At 43.3% G+C, this 21,130-nt stretch overlaps 1 protein-coding gene across 5 annotated transcripts in view; it reads left to right on the plus strand.

The window, feature by feature from the left end:
- Nucleotides 1–21,130, plus strand: part of ca12 (carbonic anhydrase XII) — a 65,065-nt gene that overhangs the window by 4,230 nt on the left and 39,705 nt on the right. For all 5 annotated transcript variants that reach the window (XM_053886258.1, XM_053886259.1, XM_053886260.1 and 2 more), the window contains one exon: nucleotides 5,623–5,735. The gene's annotated coding sequence lies outside the window, so the exon portion shown is untranslated. The remainder of the gene's footprint in view (nucleotides 1–5,622; nucleotides 5,736–21,130) is intronic.

Below are 21,130 nucleotides of genomic sequence, written 5' to 3' on the forward strand. Positions count from 1 at the left end.
GGATAAGGTCCCCCATTGACCCCAGACGTTGTGACGACAGAGAACTTCCTCTCGATTCCCAGCAAACTCTCATTTCCCCTTTTTGTCTTCCAAGGCTGTCGTGTCACATTGCATCAAGTCTACTTCAAAGCAGAGGAAACGTTTCGATCTGGTTTATCACATGGACCTGTATGGCCGCCCCGACAATAACTCTAGATGGAGGGAAACACGTCTTTGTTCACACAATAGCCTCTGGAAGCATCCCTGACGACCGTTTTTCTCCGTTAAACCCTGTAATGTTCGATAAATGTGCGGCGCGATCAGTGGAGCAGTTATGCATTCACAATAATCCGTCTACATTCACCACCACTTCAATGTCACAGCAGTGAAAAGAACAAAAAACGGCAGCAAATTTATCCAAGCGCGCTCCTGTCAGGATCTCGGATGACTCATTCAGTACGACCAACGCTCTGTGTGATTAGCTTTTTTTTTTTCTCTTTCACAAATGGCGCCTGATTATACATCCCAAAAGGGCTAAACGTCTTTGCGTGTCATTCATAAAAAACAAATCAGATGCCTGTGCTCATTTTGCATTTGTGTCAGACATGCAGATATAAATGCTAAGGGATTACAGCGCCTGAAATTAAATCACATTAATAAAACATTTATTAACATAATGAGTAGTCGCTCTGTCCTCTAGCGTCATGTTATACAGGGATCGACGAAGAGAAGCTGAGCTTTCTGCAGACTTTTGTGGCAGAACGGTTGCCAACCCCATGCAACCTGATGATCTGCGGTATAGGGGAAGACCCATCTCTCAAGCGCTGGGGAGTAACTTCTTGTAGTCTGCACCGCATGTTAACTGGCTGCCCAGAGACAATGAAGCCATGAGGTATTCACTAAACTGCGTGGACCAGCTAAGAATCTTGGCACATAGTAGTCAGGCCCACTTTCTCAAAGGCATAAACTTTGTGGTGGATGGAAGGAAGAACCTGCCTTCTGCCTTCGAGCATGGCCCTCACCTCCTGTGGGAACCTAAAGAGGAAGGAGGCGACAGATATAATGGTACCCTGGGAGGAGAGGCAAGCCATGTACCCGCCACGTACCAAGGCTGGAATGACAAAGCCCATTTCAAAGGGTTCAATGGAGGACTGTTTAATAACTGTAATTTCCCGACTATAAAGCGCACCCACTAAATTTAAGAAGGAAAATAGATCTTGTTCATCCATAAGCCACACCGGTCTATAAGCCGCAGGTTCAGTGGTGCGCTCTGCACTGTAGACAGGTCAGTGGTGCGCGGGAGGGTGAGGAAATAGTGGAAGCAAGCTGCATAATACGGAGCGTCTTGAGTTATCCATGCTGCTCTCACAATAGACAAGGTGCAGCTCTCCAGCCGGGATCAAGTCAGTGGCCAAAACCCGACTCTCTTGTGTTCACGTCGGACTTTTGAGCCCAACTCACATCTTTTATTCACATCAAAGCCCTCAAAATGCACTGTTTTCACTCGTGTGCCCAAGGTTCCGACACCACTGCCGGTCTCAGCTGCTGCTTCTTGATTCCAGACCTCCAGGAGATCAGCTCTGTGGGCGGAGCTGTGGACACGCGGGGAAAACGGCACATTTTTAGAGCTGTAAGGTCAATAAAAAGCCTCTGATTTCATCGATTTCTTAATCTGATTTCAGCCTGTAAAAATCCATATATTAGCTGTTATATACAGCCGTGCTGTTGTATAAGCTGCGAGGAAAAGGGAGCGGCTTATAGTCCGGAAATTACTGTAATCAAAATGAGATTTTGATTTCAATTATGGCTTCCCACGATGATCATAATTCATTGCTCTGTACACCTTTGACAGGTGTTGTTCAGATTCTGTGCTGTGATGATCAGCACAGCTCTTCAGAATGCTTTGCTCCGCCCCCGAACACAAACAGTTGTTCTACTTTGATCATGTGTTGAGCGAATGTCGATCCCATGACATTAGAAAAATAGGCATCAGTCAAACAGTGACCTTTACTGTTTGTTACTCAAGTGAAATGGAGCCATCTGGTAAGATCAGGACGACATGGTGGTTACAAATGTAACGTACTGGCCAAGAAAGTGTGGGCACCTCTGCTTGAGGAGTCCACGAGGAGGACTGCACATAAATGTACATCCAATTTGTTTTTTTTTACTTTGTTTCAGTCATTTCCGTTCAATAAAAACAAATTCTCTAATCAATGAATTTTGAATATTATTACTTCCATATGAACCAGAATATTTATGATTTCAGCTTGTGGCAAAGCTTCCTGATGTTTGCACCACTGGAGTTATGTGACCCATATTTTCAAGCTTCTGTTGTAGTTAAACACCTCGAGTGCTTTTGTTAATTCAACAGTGGAAAAGTAATATTTTAATTGTCTTGATGTTGGAGCAGCTGGTGATGAAGTAAGACTAGCAAGGGCTGCTCACACTGGCTTCCTCGATAAGCCGATCTCGTAAATCACTTCTAGATGTCATAACCGTTCTCACAGGTGTAATTCGCTTGATCACCTGAGTGGCAGTAACACACAAACATGGCAGGACGTGTCAAAAATGGTGATCATAAGATTAGATGGTTGATAAAACTAGAAGAACAAGATTATTACAAGATTATATTAGCAACGCATGTGGAGAATCTTGGAGTTAGGGAGGGCGTATGTTATGTTGGACCTTCCCTACCTCAATGATGGTGTCTCGATTTACCACTAAGTTAAACCTGGTCAAAAGCGTGAGCGACTCATTTCCCAATTTGTGAGCGAATGTTCAGCTGCGTCTCCCTTTCATGAGTCTACGCTCACACGTCTCTGTCAGACGTGTCTCCAGCGTGAACCAACAGCACGTGTTTATGAGGCCACACCTCGCCTGCCCTCAGGCTCTTTCGACCTGCTGGAAATGTGCACGCCGGAAAATGTGTTTTAACCGTTCCGTCAGTGTTTACTGCTGCTGCTGCTGCGTCTTATCACCAAAGTGTGGTGTGCCGACCGGCGGCTCGCCTCACTTGACCCTTGGTTCACAAAAGCTCCTCAGTCTGAACCAGAACGTGTCTTCACCTGCGAACACGCTGCAAGTGGCTACAAGTGGGTGTGTGTGTGTTTGGGTCCTGCTGGTCGTTCGACGTGTTTGTTGGCGTTCTTTCACTAGCAGCTGTCTCCTGTGACAATCTACCCGATGATGCGGCTTTTAAGCACCTCTGGCTCGGGGCCACATATTTGCCCTGTACCCAGAACTGCTGTCGTGGTAACATCTTTGTTTGTTTACCTGGCGGATCACGTGCATCGACTTTACATTGTTCTCGTCTCCTGCATTCACCGCAGCACTGCTACCACTGTAGTTTGATGGTGACCTGTGCTCAGGTTCAGAGGGAACAGATATAACTGTGTCAATGACAAGCCAAGTGTTGCTTACGTAAACACAAACATGTGAGACAGGGCACTTCTCTGTTTCAAAACACATGTCCAGACACTGCGGTTGACAGAGGTATTACACCCGCTCAGCATTTAGGGTTCGTAATAACAAGATTACATAATTGTTTCAACTTTAGAAACGGCCTGGCGGAGGCTCCTCCCACCAGACACCTCAGCTTTCACATTTTTTTCTTTAAAAGAACACTTGGAATTGAGTAAATAAAGTGTTGTTTTCAGAAGAATCGCCTCCCACTTCCTACTCGGGGAGATTATCTTACTCGCCCCCAGCCCCCCGCCAACTGATCACCCCCCTTGACCCCCCCCTTTAATGTCATCCTGTTACAGTAAATGGTCTGATTAACCACACCCCTTCCACACTCCAGAAATGTGACTGCACGTAGCGGCAGCCTGCTGCAGCAGACACAAGTTGTGTGTGGCACCGTACAGCCAATAGCAGAGAGAGTTGAGGAGATTATGCAGTCAAGTGAAGTGAGACTGTGTGTATTTTTTTTTTTTTTTTGGTAGTTTGAGGGCTGTACTTCCGACGCACTGGTGCGTACCCTCCCTCCGCTCTTGCTGCTTCCTCCTGGTCCGGCTCAACTTAGTCACATGCGCCTCACCCGGAGAGAAAGCTATCGGACCGTTTTCCACGCAGAGATCTCACATGCAGGCAGTTAAGAATGTCTGGCAGTGAATCACTATCCAATTTTTTATGGCTTGTGTGTGTGTGTGAGTGTGTGTGTACACACACTCTAATGTCTGAATGGCTGCCAGAGCAACAGTGGGATATCTATCTGCAGGGCTGAACGCTACATGTGACTAGGGTATATTTTAACTGGGTTATGTAAGTGCTCCAGCCTGCACTCGCCACGCACAGATGAGAGCGACGCATGATGCAGAGGACTATCAGCTCACCACAAGCCTTGTTTTCAGAGCACATTGAATCATTCTTCCACTACACGCTGAAACGTGGGCCAGTTTGTGTGTGTGTGGTTTTCAATTCAGCCACGGATTTGTGTAAATCATCACTTGATAGTGATTAACAACATGGTGATGATGTAACACTCAGCGTTGGTATCAGCACAATATAATCTCATGAAGAAGGTTAGAATTATGTAACGTGACTAGGTCTTGGTGGAGGACTAGGTTCATTGTTGGCGAGATGTGCTGTAATCATGTGGTTAAAAATAGGCCGATAATTAGATAGTGGTTGGGTCGAGACGTGATGCAGCAGCCTGTGTTCCACCAGGACTGTACTTCAGGCTCCCTGTAGGGGACGGATGAGAAAGATGACGACAGGCTTGGGGCCAAATTTATGTCCAATGCACAACTACCCACGCTCCCGCTGCTAGCACTTTTATGGGACCATAATGTGGGCGTTTGAGTGTGAGATTCTTTCTAGAAGTGAGGTGACAGGAGACGGCTATTTCTTAACAGCCACTCATGCAATCGTTCCTGTAAAGGGGAAGTGAGCATCTTTCTCAGAAGTCCTCTCCTCGATAGTTTCTAGTGTTTTCTGAGATGTAAATTAAGAGTATGAGATTACACAGATGTGCGAGTACTGAATCCACATGTGTCGATCCACACAGGAAACTAAAAAAGAAGAGGTCAACTAAACCTGTGTGGCCACGACATGAATGCGTCCATGCAGTAAATCATGAAGCAATTCATCCATAGAATGTATTTCATCATTTCTAATACTTCATTTAAGGTATTTTGTAACAATGGTGTGTTTGCAACTGAACCTGAAGGGTGTTTCAGAAGATTATTTATGAAGTGCGGTCCTAGTACATCCTTGTGGTTCTTCTCTACAAAGCCATGTCCGGTTGAGATATGCTGAAGTGGAACGTGTATTTGCACAAGTGTCATCTATGGAGCCTTGTTGCTTGAACCAAAAAGTGTCGGAGACAGCTGTGTGCACTTGAAAATTGTGAGTGAACTATTATAGGAAGTGTAGATTGTATCGTCGTCCATTGCTTTAGGGTGTGGGAGACTCCTCTGCAGTATACAATTAAGCTGAAGATGCAGTGCATTTCACACTTTTTGAGTTGTGAGACTGGTCCCACGACCTTGTTTTTCACCTTTTTCGAGGTGAAATAAACTCAAAAGTGTTCTTCGTGTTAAGCTTCATCTAGCAATCCATTTCTTTCAAATTAGTCTGAGACAAAATCTTCCTGGTCAACAACAGCTACAGTCTCACCATAACGTTCTGGATGTGTCTCAGGATATCCTCCTGGATGGATACGCGTGGAACACCTCACCAGAGCGGTGTAGCGGAATGATCCTGTCCCTCAACTTGGAGTGTCCCTTGGACGGTTGAGCTTCGCACAGTATCAGGTGAGTCCACATTCCCTTCAGAGAAAATCAGGTGCTCGAATCGCCTTCTTTTCGTAACTACAGCAATCTTTTTCACGTTACATCCTTCCCTCACTTGATAATAAGGCCTGAAGACGCTTTTTCATCTGGGTAAAGACACAATTTCCAACGTGTTCCATATGTGACATGGTCTAAGCCAGGCCTGGCCAACCTGCGGCTCTTTCCCCATTTTCATGTGGCTCTTCACCAAATGAGCCGCTGGACTGGCTGCGATTTTGGTCAAGTTGCTATTGAGATCATTGTTTATACAGGAAATAAGACGAAAAAGTAAGAGCTATTCTGGCGAAATATCAAAATATTGTTCAAAGACTATGACTGGCGTTTGACTTTGAAACATAAACAATAAATCTTGCCGCCCTCCTCCAAACCCAGAGGGCTTGGAGCACTGTCAATGTCGCCGTCCAAAGACTGTCATACATACATCATTTACATTAATTAGTTCCACGTTTCATTTCATCGTCGTGAAGTCCATTTAATTCAGTGGAGTGAAGAGGAGACGCTCCAGTCTGCAGCGTCGCTCATACACACAGACCGGGGCCACGTTATTGGTGGCATGAGCCACGTAAAAAAAATATAGTAAGTAAAAAGTATCATAGCAAAATAAATGGCGCAAACATTTCTATCTTCACCGCTTGATATTTCCAAGAGGATCACAGTAAAATGTATACATTTTAAAAATACATGCAGAGGAGACATACGCTGGACGCAAACCAGCAACCTTGTGACACACAGCGATGTCCTTCAACCGCTATGCTGCCGCTCAGTCACATGACCAGCTGTTCTGGTGAGCCTTACAGCCTCACATGTTTGTAGGATGTGGCTCTTCTCAGTAGCACTGTAAAACAATGTGGCTCTTGGCCTCTGACTGGTTGGCCAGCCCTGGTACAAGCGAATCCTCATCCTTGCCTCTTCACATTTGGTTATGAATGGGTTGGCAACGAACAACCGAAAACGTCAGCGGCTCAGTGACTGCCACATTACACCGTTATGTAATTTGGGGGAAACTGAGCAAGAAAAAAAGATCACAACTTATGACCCTATAATTCAACATCCTGTCACACGCTAGCTCGTCGATACTGCCTGGCATTTTTCACCTTTTTTCTGCTGCACAATCTTTAAATGGCAACTTCTGTCAAAGTAAATCATTCTTATCTTTTTATTGCTGCCTGTGAAGTCTGTAACGCTGAGGGTGACTGGAGTGTTTGAGCGAACCGCAGCAGCAGGTCAGGATCACGACGTCCTGACACTTGCCGCACAATGTCAAAGAGCAGTTTCACCCCGAGACGCCGCGCAGATTGATCTGTCTTTCCTTATTCAGATGTCTTCACTCCAGCACTTAGGAGTTGGACAGAGGTAATGTCAATGCTGGGTGAACCTTAATAGCAGTAGTTTGTGGCTCGCACGTGTCCTTGGCTGCTGCACTCAGGCACTTGTATAACACTCGGAGGCCTGCATTAGGCACGCTGCTCTTTTGTTTGGATGTCATCCCAACCTTAAAAAGTAATAAAAAGTACCTGGCCTTGTGCTTCTTGTGGGGAGCTAAGATGTTACAGCACACGTCTTGAATGAAGATTACCTTTCTGCTTATAATGGATGGTAAATGCTCACCGACGTAAAGGAGACATTTGCATACATTTAAATAAAATCAATATCATATTGACTCACAGACAAAGTGGGGTTAGGAGTTTAGTGTAAACCTCTCAAGAGAGTGAAAACAAGCCGTGGAGCCATGTTAGCTAAGGCAAGAGGGAGGGCAGGTGTCAAAAGGCGGCTGCAGCAGACGGCACATGTGGAAGACGCTCCAGGAACCGAAGGGTCAGACTGTGCTGCTGCTGCTGCTGCTGCTGCGTCCACACTTCTGCCTCCAGTGCTATTCCGTGCTTATTTTGGTGCCCACGTGACACTCGGTCCTCCGACCCCCAACTTTCTCTCGCACTCAAACTCGCTATCACCCAGCGCAGCGCACTAATCCTCTTCCTCCTCTGTGCACCTGAACTGAACCTATTTTTTTAACACTCCCTCAAGTCGTTCCTCCTGTCAGTCGCCTCACGGGTGTTGACACAGACACGCCTACACCCAGGGTTAAGTTTTTGTCACCAACATATTTTCGGTTTCTTCTCTTTAAAGACAGATGTGTAGAATCCATGTTGTCCTTTCATAATATAAATATGAGAGTGGCTGATCAAAATATTCTTTAAAAATATATAATTCATTAAATGTAATTTAATACTTAAAAATAAGAATGAAAATGTATAAATATTATTGCTAAAATAAACTTTTTTGGCAGAAAAAAAGGTTAAAATGTTATTGAAGTTATAGAAGTAAATGAAAATAAATATAGTTTCTAAAAGCCAAACCTTACCATTACATGACATATGTAGAAACAAGATGGGGGAGCAATTGAAAATGAAATGATATAAAAGACACAAGAAATACGAATGACAGAGAAATATTTGGAAGAAATATTGAAGCTACCACGTGGCCAGACCAAATGTATAAAAAATGTGTTAAATACAACACTGGGATACAAGTTGTAGGACTAAGAACTGTTGAAGTACATAATTTGGAGGAAATTTGGCTTTTGATACCATCAGAAAAGTAAATGACAAGTTATTGCCTGAAGGAAGGCTGAGAGAAAGTAATCGATATGTTGGACCTGCAGCAGCCCAACTGGGGACTAGAGCTACTGGCGTGACAGACTGTGAGTGTGAAAACCACTTCATTGTGTTTGCTCTGCGAGTGTTGTCAGTCAACTGCGTGTCACAAAGCAAAAATAGAAAGTCACAGCTACATTTAAGCAGCCGTGTCCGCACGACAATGTGAAGGGAATAATTTAGATGAAGTAATATAAAGTTTATTATTATTATTTTATGTTGTATACTTATTAGTTACACAAGTATGTTTCAGATAGAAAAGGTTCTTCACATCTGATAGCATTGCATCAACATATTTTCAACCTCATACAGGGTTTTCCGCCATATGTTTTTTAAACAGTGGCAGAGCCCCCCGTCAAAGGAAAAAAAAAAAAGGATTGTCTCCTCACATATTCTGTCAGAAGATGCGACTTGAGTTTGGTGAACAAAGGAGTTCAGTCACTATGAGGTTTCTTTTGGGATTTTTCTTCAAACCATCATGTTCATGTTCACCTCCATGATGTGCTTTGTTTAGGTGCTTCCTTCCCTAGACAGTTCATCTTTAAAAAGAGATCATTTTACGAGTTGCTTTTTTGTGTGAGGATGAATACAGGATGATTAAATCAACAGTTTGCTCACCGTTACCTCACACACCTCCCCACACTGCACACGACAAAGCTCATCATCAGAATGACAATTATGGTAATTATGGTCAAATTCAGACTGATAATAACTGTCTTCAGCAACACATTCTGACCACCCTTGCCGTGTCCTATGAATCAGAAAACGCTAACCTCTTTGGACGGTAAACGTATGAGTTGTGCAGCATCTTACTGACTCACTTTTGTCTAAACCTGAGAATTCTGCCTCCTCCAAAGTCAACAAGTCCATAAAGGCTCGGGATTTTCCCCCCGTAAAAGAAATCTTTCTTTAAATCTGCGTAGGGCCGTGCTGAGAGGGAAACGTATGGAAAATTCCAGGTTTGCTGCAGAGCAGCAGTCGCGTGTGTTTACCCCTCCATCTCTCTGGAGACATTAACTAGGTCAAGCGCAAATGAATCTGCTAACAGCCTACAGAGTGGTGGTGTTTAGGGAGGGGTTGGTGGTGATGGGGGGGATTGTGTGGACTTTGGACACAGTCAGGATGAAACTCTGTTGCCTAATTATAGCTCAAGCACCTCCCCAACTCCCCCGAGGCCCATTAACTTCCCAAGGAGGACTGAATCCACGCAGCATCCAGGTTAATCCAGGTTAAACAGTTTCACGGTGCCACGGCAGACGATGTCCAGCCTAAAGCTCCCTATGCGCAACAAAACCCCAGGACGTCCTGAAGCATGTCAGTTGATATTCCTAATCCATTTCCTCTACATGCTTTCGTGCATGTGACTCTGCTTGTACTCACGATTTGAACTATTTTGGTTGGCCTGCTCCGCAGATAAGCCCAGCCCCTCTGTGGTATTTTCATTCAGTCAATACCACTTATTGGGATTGTGGCTTGTCTTTTGCAGATGCAGCAACTGTGCTAGAAGAGAGATCTCTTGTCATTGTTTCTATGCTGAGGAAAGTAGAAAACACACTCTTCTGAGCCAGCCAGTGGGGAATGATCCAATAATGCGGCAGGGGAACCTATATAATTATGTAAGGCGGCCACATGATGTAATGGAAACCTTTGGGTTTTTACGCACGGTGGAACGAGCGTCTCCGGACGCACGTGCTTGCTGCTAAACCGGAGTGAGTCTCATGACTTAACTCAGCACTTCAATACTGTCAACTGATCCCCAAAGAACAGGTTTCAGAGAAATGTAGTAGCCTATTTTGCTGGTGTGCTTTTCTGCAAGGTCAGTAGGTTCAGAGTGTCACAGATGGCTGAGCCCAGGAAACCCAGGAGCTGGTGTTCCTTAGCAGTGGAGGGGGGATGGGTCCTGCTAGGTCAATGAGTTTGAGTCATGGCTTGTGGTGAAATGTTGTTTTATGACCCTCCGTTATGAAACCAAGAAGATCCGTGTGGAAACTTCAATTCACCACAGTCTCATTAGCAAGTCAGAAGTGATAGTCTCATTTGGAAGGCTTCTGGTGGAGGTTGGGAATAGTTGAGAGTGATGGATGTGAAGAGAAGAGAAAGCGACCGTCAGATGCCGCAGCATGTGACCTGGGCATCAGCCTGACTTGGAAACGCTAGAGAGGTGAATCTCTGAATTTCTCTTCTCCAAATGAACATTTATATATATCCCCTTGAAGGTGGTGTTTACATTACATTACGTCTAATACGGTTCATAGCGTGAATGTAACTTTTGGGGGCCGTCTGGACAATCCAATCCGTTTTAATCGGATTTGGGTGACTTTTTTTTAAATGTGGTATTAGACAGGATAAAGGAGAGGACAACAAAAGAGAGGACCGGACACGAAACCTCAGAGTGAGATGAAAACACAGATATTACACTTTTTTTAAGAGGAGTATAAAGAAAGAGTGAAGAGTGAAGTAGGGATGGCAGTGTCACTACTAACTCAAACAAGACAGTACGGGATGATCCTGGCTCTCAAAGGTCATCCTACTTCTTTACACTTTTCAGGCAAATCCTTCACATCACTATATGTTCAACCTGACAAAAACCTGCCTAGCTACAAACATGTTTAAGAGACACACAACAGTATCACACAACTTGTTTCATATTTGTTGTTTTTTTTTTTTAACTTTCTTTTTATTACATTTTTTGCATCAGAAATGTACAATTCGCAATTTCCCTTCCAGCTACCAACAGACCTCAAATATACACACCAAACACAGAGCAGAGTCTGAGTCAGAGAAATGTCCACATAAAGAAAGCAGAAGAAATATACAACACATAATCAATCGCTCTATTATCTATGGGCATCAAGAAACCGCTTCCATTTTTTTAAATCCCAAACTGCTTCATTCTTGAATTGAATTGTCTTTTTTATGCAAAACTGAAGCTATACTAAGCTGTATAAGACAGAGATGTTGTTGTTTGAAACAAAATGTTTAGTTGTTAAATCACTATGACTGTATATCAAGATCACATCTTTTAAAATGCATCATCATCATCATGTATTGAAATCTATACAAATGTTTTAATTTAAAAAAACAATCACCAGTGAGGTGGTGAACGTTTGTGAATGAATCATTGTATTTCCTGACAAATAAGGTGAATAGAAATTGACATGATAGTGTTTTGGGGAAACAAATAAGCCAAATTTGTTTAGGTTTTTTTGAGGCTCTCAGGTGTCAGCACACCTTTGCACGTGACAGAAAATGGGGCAGTGAGTGAAGTCACGACTGGCTCCTCGTTTCTTCGGGTCACTGAAGGCATTGAGCAGAGAGACCTCCTGGCTTTTTGTAGAACACCTGACCTGACCTTTGGCGTTGCATTTTCAGTAAAACGAAACTAGACACAATGTGTAACGTGAGGTGAGGTCCGACCTGTAGAATTCATTTTCTAAAACATTTGAGGAGAGCCAGCTAAAATGTCACAGAAGAGCCATTAATCATCCTCAAAATCATGTGAATGAGGTCACACAGTGCTGGGACTACTAAATAATGATGGGCTGTTCGCAATGACAATCTCTTTACATAAGTACATTTCCAGACAACAACACATCTGTTGTCCTGGCCGTCATTTTTAAAAACTGTTGATAGTAGTTACTGGCCTTTTCTTTTAAAACCAGTTGACCAACATCGGCGCGCAGTCATTGTAAAAGTTATGTAAGTCAATATCCGAAGACCTTCTTCAAGGAGGATTGTGAAGGAACTTGGATTTGCTAACTAACTGACTGTTACTTGGCTAAGCGGGTCTCGGTGGGAGAGATGAACCCTCCTTCACATGAGCCATTAATATTTGACAGAAATTCCAATCCTTTCAAGCTCAGAAAAAAGATATAAATAAGTGTAAATAATTATTCAAATATTGTAGAGTTCTCAACAGGATTTTTTTTTCTTAAAGTAGGGCATCAAAATCTTTGCATTTATGCACCAACGGTGTATCCCGGGTGAGGACCCTGATATTTGATAGTCACAGTGCTTAAATGCTATTCCTGTAATATCATAATCGAATACATACATATCCAAAGCAATAAGACTAGGATCTTGAATCTTGTGTTTGGATCCCGGGGGCTAGCGTAGTGACTGATAAAAGCATACCCTCTTCTGCGCTTTGAGCTAGCTGCATTCATGGAGGTACAGGAATTTGAATGCACGTGTCAAATCATATCTGTGGCCATGGTCAGATTGCTTATTCTCCACTGTTGCTTAGGATTGTCTTTGGAGTTTTGATGGTTAATCCAGCCCTTAATCTTGCTCCTTTGATCACATCATCAACAAAAGCAGAAACCTGATCTTGAGGCCATGAACTGCAAACCTTTCAGTGTCTGGTAAGCCGGTAAAAGTGCACTCTGACCTCGGTCAGACTTGCGACCCACAGGGACGGCTGTCTGAATGACCCATATTTGCTGGGATGGTACCTTTAAGCTCGCCCCACTGGTCACAGCACGATACGGGTCAAGCAAACTTTCCATGTCCCCAGTCATCTATGGCCTAAATTCCTTTGAATTCTAGGGTAGCCCATTTAACAGAGTCGAAACGTACTCATCTCTTGCTGCACACTTACAGTATGTACCCAAATTTCGTGAAACATCCCTGAGCAACACAATACTGCAAACATGGAAGTGCACGAAGATAAATGAGCCCTTGATATTGGCTTGTGAGCCTTTGAGAGTGGCTCCTATAGAATGTCAGCCTGTGGAGTTAATTAGCACGCCGTACCTTTTCACTTCTTCTCAAGGTTGAAAATTCGACCAATTGAAACTCCATGTGTGCTGCTATTTAAGTATATTCTCGGCGACTATGAACATTGTAAGGCAGGCGTTATACATAGCAGACGCTTGGGCAGAAGACGAAATCCCTTTCATCAGCCTCCCACTCCTGAGAGCCCGTCATCTGCGGCTTCTGCACACGCGCTAATAACAGAGGAGGCTGCGGGTCGCACTATGGCTCCTACAGAGCGTGAGCAGTCAGATTGGCGGTCTGCTGCGAGTGTGAACGTCTGTGCTGTGATTGACACTGGAACGCCTCATGGTGCCTGTCAAACCTCAGCACTTATAAGCCAAAGGAAAGTGGGCCAGCGCACCACTTCGACCATGCCACTTTAAAGGTTCCCAAAACTTTTGAGGGCCCTAGCGTCGGTATAGATCTGGGTCCACATGATGGTTCCCTGCAGGCTGCAAGTCTTTCTGTTGCCATTCCCCATCATGGGTTACCGCGATAAGCCGGCCTCCTCTGGCTCTAACTATCTCGATCATGCTGTCCAGTAACACCTGCCCCCTTCTTCTCCCCATTCAGCACATTCATGAACCTCCATGGTTGTCTCCCTCTTCTACACCACCCATGATGACAGCGCTCACTTCTTTATAACAAATTAGCTGTTTTTAAATGATCCTAGTATTGGTGGTAAAGCTGACAAACGGCACACTCGCTGTTTTTGACAGCCCTTCCTCACTTGTGCCCCTTGTGAATCTGCCCTGATCGTCATCAGTGTCTTCACTGTTCCCTGCTGCTGTGCTCCAGTTACTCCGTCACATGCACTCTGGCCTGAGCTCTCCAGCCTTTGTAGATGCTGTGACTGACACAAACCGAAATGGATCCACAAATAGACCCATCCGCAGACACACTGGGGAATCGTAGCCCCACTTCTGCTGTGTGTCTGCCTCCTAATTTTTAAGTGCTGCGGGCCAAAACCGGTCGGCCATCGACCACAGGGAAATCAGAATTATTGGATGATAGTGGAAGTGTCAAGGAATCGAGAACTGAGAGAATGCATTCATCCACTTTGTGTATATAACCCAGTTAAAATGACAGAGCTTTATATGCATAGCTTTATAGGGCTAGTCATGTATACTGAGGTTTTGAGGTGAAATTTCCAGTTTATTTAACCCCAGAACTGTGATCTTATTTTTTAACTCAAACTGTGACGTTACTGGATTCTTGCCATGCCAGAGTCACCAAGCCTGTGACTGGATGATTCATGCAGAATGAAAATGCTTGACGCTTTTCCAGTCACTTGTTGAACACACACAGCAGGGATGGAAGCAAGGAAACGGCTTTCAATGACGTCAGGACCCATGACTCGCATACAGCACCACCAAATTAAATGTCACGTGACTGCGTGGGTAAAAAGCCCCTGCTGTATATGCTGTATAGTTAGGACTCTAACTATAGGCTGTTTTCCTACCTGTTGATCACCCATCCTTGAGACCACCTCACACTCGCTCACATCAGGATGGCAAATCAAATGTGGATGAGTCAACACACCTTCACTCCCATGGTGTCATAAATTGACATTGGGAAAGTGGACTTCTGCGTCCCACACTGACACCAAAGGCAAGTGCAGTGGGCCATGAAAAGAAAGATGGAGGTTTGGGTTGGGTAAGGCATGGGATGGCGCTCCTCAAAGCCCCTCAAATGTCAGTTTCAGTGACTCGGACTATGACACTGTTAGTAAGGATGAGAGCCACATAAGGGGTTATAAATAACAACTCACATCCCAAGCACGTCAGTGAGGAATGTGTCCCCCGCCTGCCCTCTACGTGGGTAGCAAAACGTTTTGTACACCACTGAAAAGCCTGTGCGTCAACTTACAACGTGGAAGGCTGCCTTTAACGCAAAAGTCCAATACCGTGGGAGTGAAGATGGGTTGGATGAGTTGATGTCTCACTTTTAAAGCTCAGTGTTTTCCCAGTGGTCAATCCATGTAAACCAATGAGGTGCCTGCAATCTGTTAGGATCAAAGAAGATCATTCGTGTTCTTGTGACACGCACGAAGGAAAGTGTGAGTGACATGAAGGATGCAACTGTTGAGCAACATATTAGAGGCATGTCAGAGCACAAAGGCATGTCTAGATTTCAGGTAGGAGGAAGTACTTTGACTCCACAGTGCATTACATTTCAGGGTTTCGCCACAGACAGCTGGTTCATCATGGTGGTGGCTGGGAGTCGGTCGGGGTTGGACTGAGACTGGGGAGTACGCAACTTTAGTGAAGTTGGAAATGATGTTGTACACATGACAGACGGTTCTGGCAAATTTATTTTGAGTTTCAATTGTGAGCGTGTGAGTAGGTTGATGGGAGCAAGAGATCATGCCTGGGTGCTCCCAGAGTTTCTTGCTTCCAGTTAGCTTTGTCAAAATTAGCAATAAACAACAAGTATGAATCAAGACCCCGCAAACTACTGGTACACAATCAAATTCACGGTTGGATTAAAGTCTCCCTGAAGGAGCTAAAACTATAGCTGTAGTATTTTTTTCTTCAAACATCAATGGGAGTTACGCACATGTCTAACAAACACCCATAGATTCTCACACTCTGTTGTTGTGTTTTGACCACATTTTGTATCCATGAAGGAATTCGAACGCCTCACGTTCTTTAAAAATGTCTGGAATGCATTCACATGGAGTCACCTGACTGTTTCAGTCCGCAAATGTGCAACCTCAGCAAGGCAGTGGTGTCGGTAAGGCTGTTGTTTCAAAGCTGGAGGGAAACTCTTATTTGGAATCGATGAGAAATCCTGGCAAGACCCGTCTTTGCTTTCGACAGTAACTGCTACTCGGCTATGACATGTAGTAACATTCACTGACATGGTTTTAAATGTCAATTACACGTCTACCTTTTTATTACCGCTACTGCACATGCACCATTCGCTCTGAGGCTTTTGAATGGGGGTGAACTTAACAGGCGTTTTGTGAGGAATCCAAAACAAGTTTTGTAGATGTGCGATTTTCCGCAGTGTCTCCACTTCACCCAGGGTGGCTTCATGTCGAATTATCCCACCGACGTCTGCATAAATCTGTACATCAAGTCTGGTGTGGTTTCACAGCGTATGGAAATGGGAGTCAAACGATTGCCAGTAAGTGAGTCAAGCAAGCCTTTTTTACAGCTCTAATGTCTTTATAGAGCCAGATATCACTCATCTGTCTCTGACTGTACATGTGATGTAAACATAAATGAAAGCGCAAGATAAAGAACTGCATTGACATTTGTTAAATATTGACAGAACATATGTGAAACTCGATCGGTGACGACTACAATGGGTTGTGTGTTTATACTAGAGCTAGATTACAATCTTCCAGTCCATGACAAAAGTAGCTCGGGTTGATGGCGAGACATAGGGGGGGGAAAAACAAACTTATGAAAGATGTTCAATGAATACGTCTGATTTTCCTAACTTTTATATTTGCTCTGTGGGATGAAGGCATGAAGTTGCATGATTCCACCTGAGATTAACCCCTGTTATTGACTAGAAGAACACATCCAAACAGCCTGAGCTCCTCTAATCACAGAGCTCTGTTTGTCTCATTATAACAAATTTCACCAATCATTTTAGCCATATTATCTACCACCTTGTTGAGAAGAAGTATGATGCTAAAAACACTAATTTTTGCCCACAAATATTGCCACCAAGGTTCGCGATTCGTACCTGAGTGAATCTGACTGTATTCATTAATGTCCAAATTCCCATAATTGAAATGTATAATAGACAGAACTGAAAAGCGGAACTCACTATATGGGTCGAACGTATACAAACATAGCTGACCACAAGATGCAGTGCGCTTCAGGCTATTTCTGACACTCTGCATCACAACTCTGTGGAACATTTCAGTATTAATGAGACGCTGAATAATTTCAGTCACACACAAACATTCCCCACCTTTACCTCTCAGACTCCGCCCATCCTAGCGTCTGTCAGTCTCCGCCCCTGTGAGGAGCTTCGTAACAACAACAAGCGCTCACTACATGCTGTCAGCACGGAAACTACTGTCAGATCGTAATAAAAAAGATGTGCTCATTTTATCGTCATTTTTTAATTTAGCCTGTACATTTATATATTTTTTTGTGCTGGATGTTTGTTTTTTTTCCCTTGAAAAACATAGCTTGTTTGTTAATATCATTGCAGCCTGGAGCTTTTTTTAGGCTAAAAACTGACACCTCTAATTTGCAAAGCTACTTATTTCCCATCATATTGTTCTAGAACGATAAATGTAACTTTCACTGCATTAAAAAAAAAAAAAAAAAAAAAAAAAATCTACGTATGACAAACAGTCAATGACTCCAGAACAACGGTGAACGGCATGAAATTGCCACCTGAAAGTAGTGGGTACGAAGCTCCTCAGCTTAACTCACTGCACCAACTCATAAATTCTCTGCATAAAGAACAGTCTGTAAAACAGTCAATCACACTGAGTACATTCATGCTTCCTACCAAGTCATCACCAGTGCTTACATTAAATATTGAAGCAAATAAAGTTTACAGTAGACTGTTAACATGAGGCCCAGAACAAACATCATTATCCCTCTGAGATTTTTTTTTTTGTACGGGGGGAGGATAAGATTTGAATGAAATTCAATGACAGGTGGCACGAGGCTGGTTGGGATAGTTTGAGCACTAATCTTTGAGCTTCATTTCTTTAAAGCTTTTTTGATATAAGTACTAGTTTAGAATAATAGTTAAGCTGCGAATACTCAGCAATTCTGTATGTTCTGCTTTCACACTGTTGGTGAGCCTATGATGGGCTTTAAGCTCAGTGACATTCTTAACTACTGTTTTGCAAAGACACAGAAGACTATTTAATGTCGCACTCAAAACAGTGTTCAGTTAAAAAGCAACTATGTCAGTAATACAGGAGAAATTCTGCCTCAACCCTTTTCCTTGTTTATGATCAGACAACTGTGTCTTAGCGTATAAACTCAATCTAAATATTTCACACACGTCTTTTGAGAGCGAGCTACTTCAGCAAATGACTCTTGTGCCTGAGGCAGGGAGCCTGCAGTCTAGTTCTAGAAGGAAATATTCTCAAGTTGGGCTTTAAAGAAGCAGTGTTTTTAGATGCACCAACGAATCAGGCTTAAGTCCCAATAACAGGGTGCACATGCATCCAGATGACATTCTGAATTCGCTGAAGTCAGGTAAATAGATTTGTGTTTTGGACTCCAAGCAGCTCCGCACAGACGTCAGAGTCTGCAGCAATCACATGAGTCATGTCATGCATCATTTACCTCGCAGGTTTCCTTCGCACTCGAGCTGGAAGGTTGGGGGAAACGTTGAATCGTGGTTCACTGAAAAAATGCTGTGATAATTCAATTCAATTATGGCTTTGTAGTTAAGTTATCAGTCGTGGTGTTTACACACAGAGAGCTCTTAAAATATTGTGTTGAATGATGAAATAATGCAATAAATATAGGTTAATATGCTGTATGTGAGTCAGAAACAGAACCTTATTTTGTTACTGCACTTTAACGCCTATTCTCTTCATGAAATCTTCATGAAAGAGGTGCCTTGTTTACAATGTTTCAGTCCTATTTTATGTGCGTTGTGTGACTGCATGCATGGGTTTATGTGTATATATATATATATATATATATATATATATATATATATATATATATATATATAACAAGCACCATGTGGAGTAGCACTCTTAATTTCATTGTATGCTTTGTCATATAATGACAATAAAGGCTTTGACTTTGAAATCTGTCACCAAACATTTGAATGTAGAAGAAAATTCCTTGCAAACTGCCGCAAGGGGAAATCGGAACCAAAACAGTGAGAACAGAACAGGGAAGTTTCTTCAATATTGTGAATTAGATTGCAAATTCATTCAACTTCTATTCATTTCAGCCACACAAACAAACAATTATATTGTTCTGAGTTTTATCACAATAATGAGTGGCTTCTTCATAGGTGTGAATGTGTGTGAGCAGCTGTCTGTGACCTACTTAACGTATGAAGATGCTTTCGCCGAATCAGATGTGTACTAGATATCCGAATATGACGTATCATTTCACCCAAAACAATCCAGTCTTGATATCCAATATGAGGTGTATACCGGATCAGTTCTGGAAAGTGAATGTCGTGCTAAAACCGAGGCTTTATCAAAGCAGGGAAGTTCATGTTTCCACCGCAGAAAATGCATATTAAATAAGAATACCTATATAAGCGTTATCAAGAATGAGTGTGTTAGTACAATGACAAACTGTAATACATTATGACACCATGTCATTATAATACTATTACGTTGCCAGTATGCAGTTCAGCCTAAATGTGTCTCCACATTTATACATGTAAAACACATACCAATTTGTAACTTGATATTAACTGAAATCCCTGGCAGCCTCAGTATCACACACTGTACCGTGACCCACTTTCAGTGTCTAGACGCAAACATGTCGACTATTGTTTGGTGAAGGTTTAAATTACTGAGCGACTCATGTGACGTTTACGTGGAAGTGTTAACAGAAAGGACGGATTAGCTGTAGCGGCTGAATGTTCTCTGCCTATTATTATCAGGGTCTAATATCGATGTGAAATCTTTATACCTTTACACGCATGAGGCACAGCTGCGCAGAAACCGCAGACCCTTCCCTTCCTGCCTCAACCCCCCTCTCAAGTGAGTAATCAATGGGCTGATACTGTAAAGACCTCCTATGGATGACCTTATTTGGGCACAGGAAACTGCTGAATTCAGGTTTCAGGGCTCAAATGTCTGCTCCCCCCGCAGCCTGTCTTCCTCTTCCCTCCTTCAGCTACTCCTGCCAGCATCCGGTCTTTATCGGCTCAGCGTTTCCCCCCCTACACACACACACACACACGCACACACGCACGTCGTGTTTTTATGTTTTGTGGGGACATCTCATTGACTCTCATGCTTTTCCCAGCCTCTCACCCTAAACCTAACCATCAAAAACAAATGTCTAACCTTAACCAGGACTCTAAAACAAACTGAAACCCAATTATTTTGAAGCCTTCATCCTCAATTTTGAGATTTGACCTCATGGGGGCAGACAAAAGGGCCCCACAAGGGAGTGTTTTCCCCCAAAACTGACCTCTCTAGGACAGATATGCTTAAACACACCCACACACAATTGTTTTCCCATTTTGTGGGCACCACCCATTGACCTAATGCTTTTCCCGGCCTCTCTAAACCTAAACCCTGAACCTAACCACCCAAAACAAGTGGCTAACCGTAACCAGTACTCTGAACTGACCTCAAACTCAGTTGTTCTGGCCCTGTTATTGTGAAGCTCTCATCCTGAAATTGAGGCTTAAATTTGTGGAGTCCAGTAAAAGGTCCCCACAAAAGTCCCCACCAGGAGGTGTGTTTCCAGGAAATGGACCCCACAAGTATAGCTGTACAAGCTACACACACACACACACTTATAGAGTCCACATTTTTAGGGGATGAATGCTTTTATCAGGTGTGATAGTGTGCGAAGGAACAAAGTTGTTTTTGACTGACAGATTTACTGTTCAAGTCGAACAGCACCTTGCTTCCGCCGACAAGAGGCAAGCTGCAGTACTTCATAATTTAATAATCCTTGTATCCATTAACTTAAACTTTGAAATGCCCTCTCGACCTCTCAAAAGAAGTTGTTCCTCTTCTATTTCCATGTTGGTTGTGAGCCACATATAGTTTCTTTCATTTCTAGAAAATGCTACTTCAACCCTCAAACCTTTAGTATTGACTGTCAAGGCGAACTTCTCAAGAATTGAAACCTGTCATTCAGATGTGTTCCTGTTCAAACAGTCCTCCTGAACTGGGCAGTCACTTCCTGTGCCAAACCTAGGGTGAGTGCCACTTCCGAAAACTCGAGACAGTCTTTCTGCATACACAGACAATGTAATCATGTTGTAGACGCTTCTCAGCCTTATTGTCCATGA

This window comes from Synchiropus splendidus, chromosome 14 (assembly GCF_027744825.2).
Source record: "Synchiropus splendidus isolate RoL2022-P1 chromosome 14, RoL_Sspl_1.0, whole genome shotgun sequence".
Lineage (NCBI taxonomy): Eukaryota > Metazoa > Chordata > Actinopteri > Syngnathiformes > Callionymidae > Synchiropus > Synchiropus splendidus.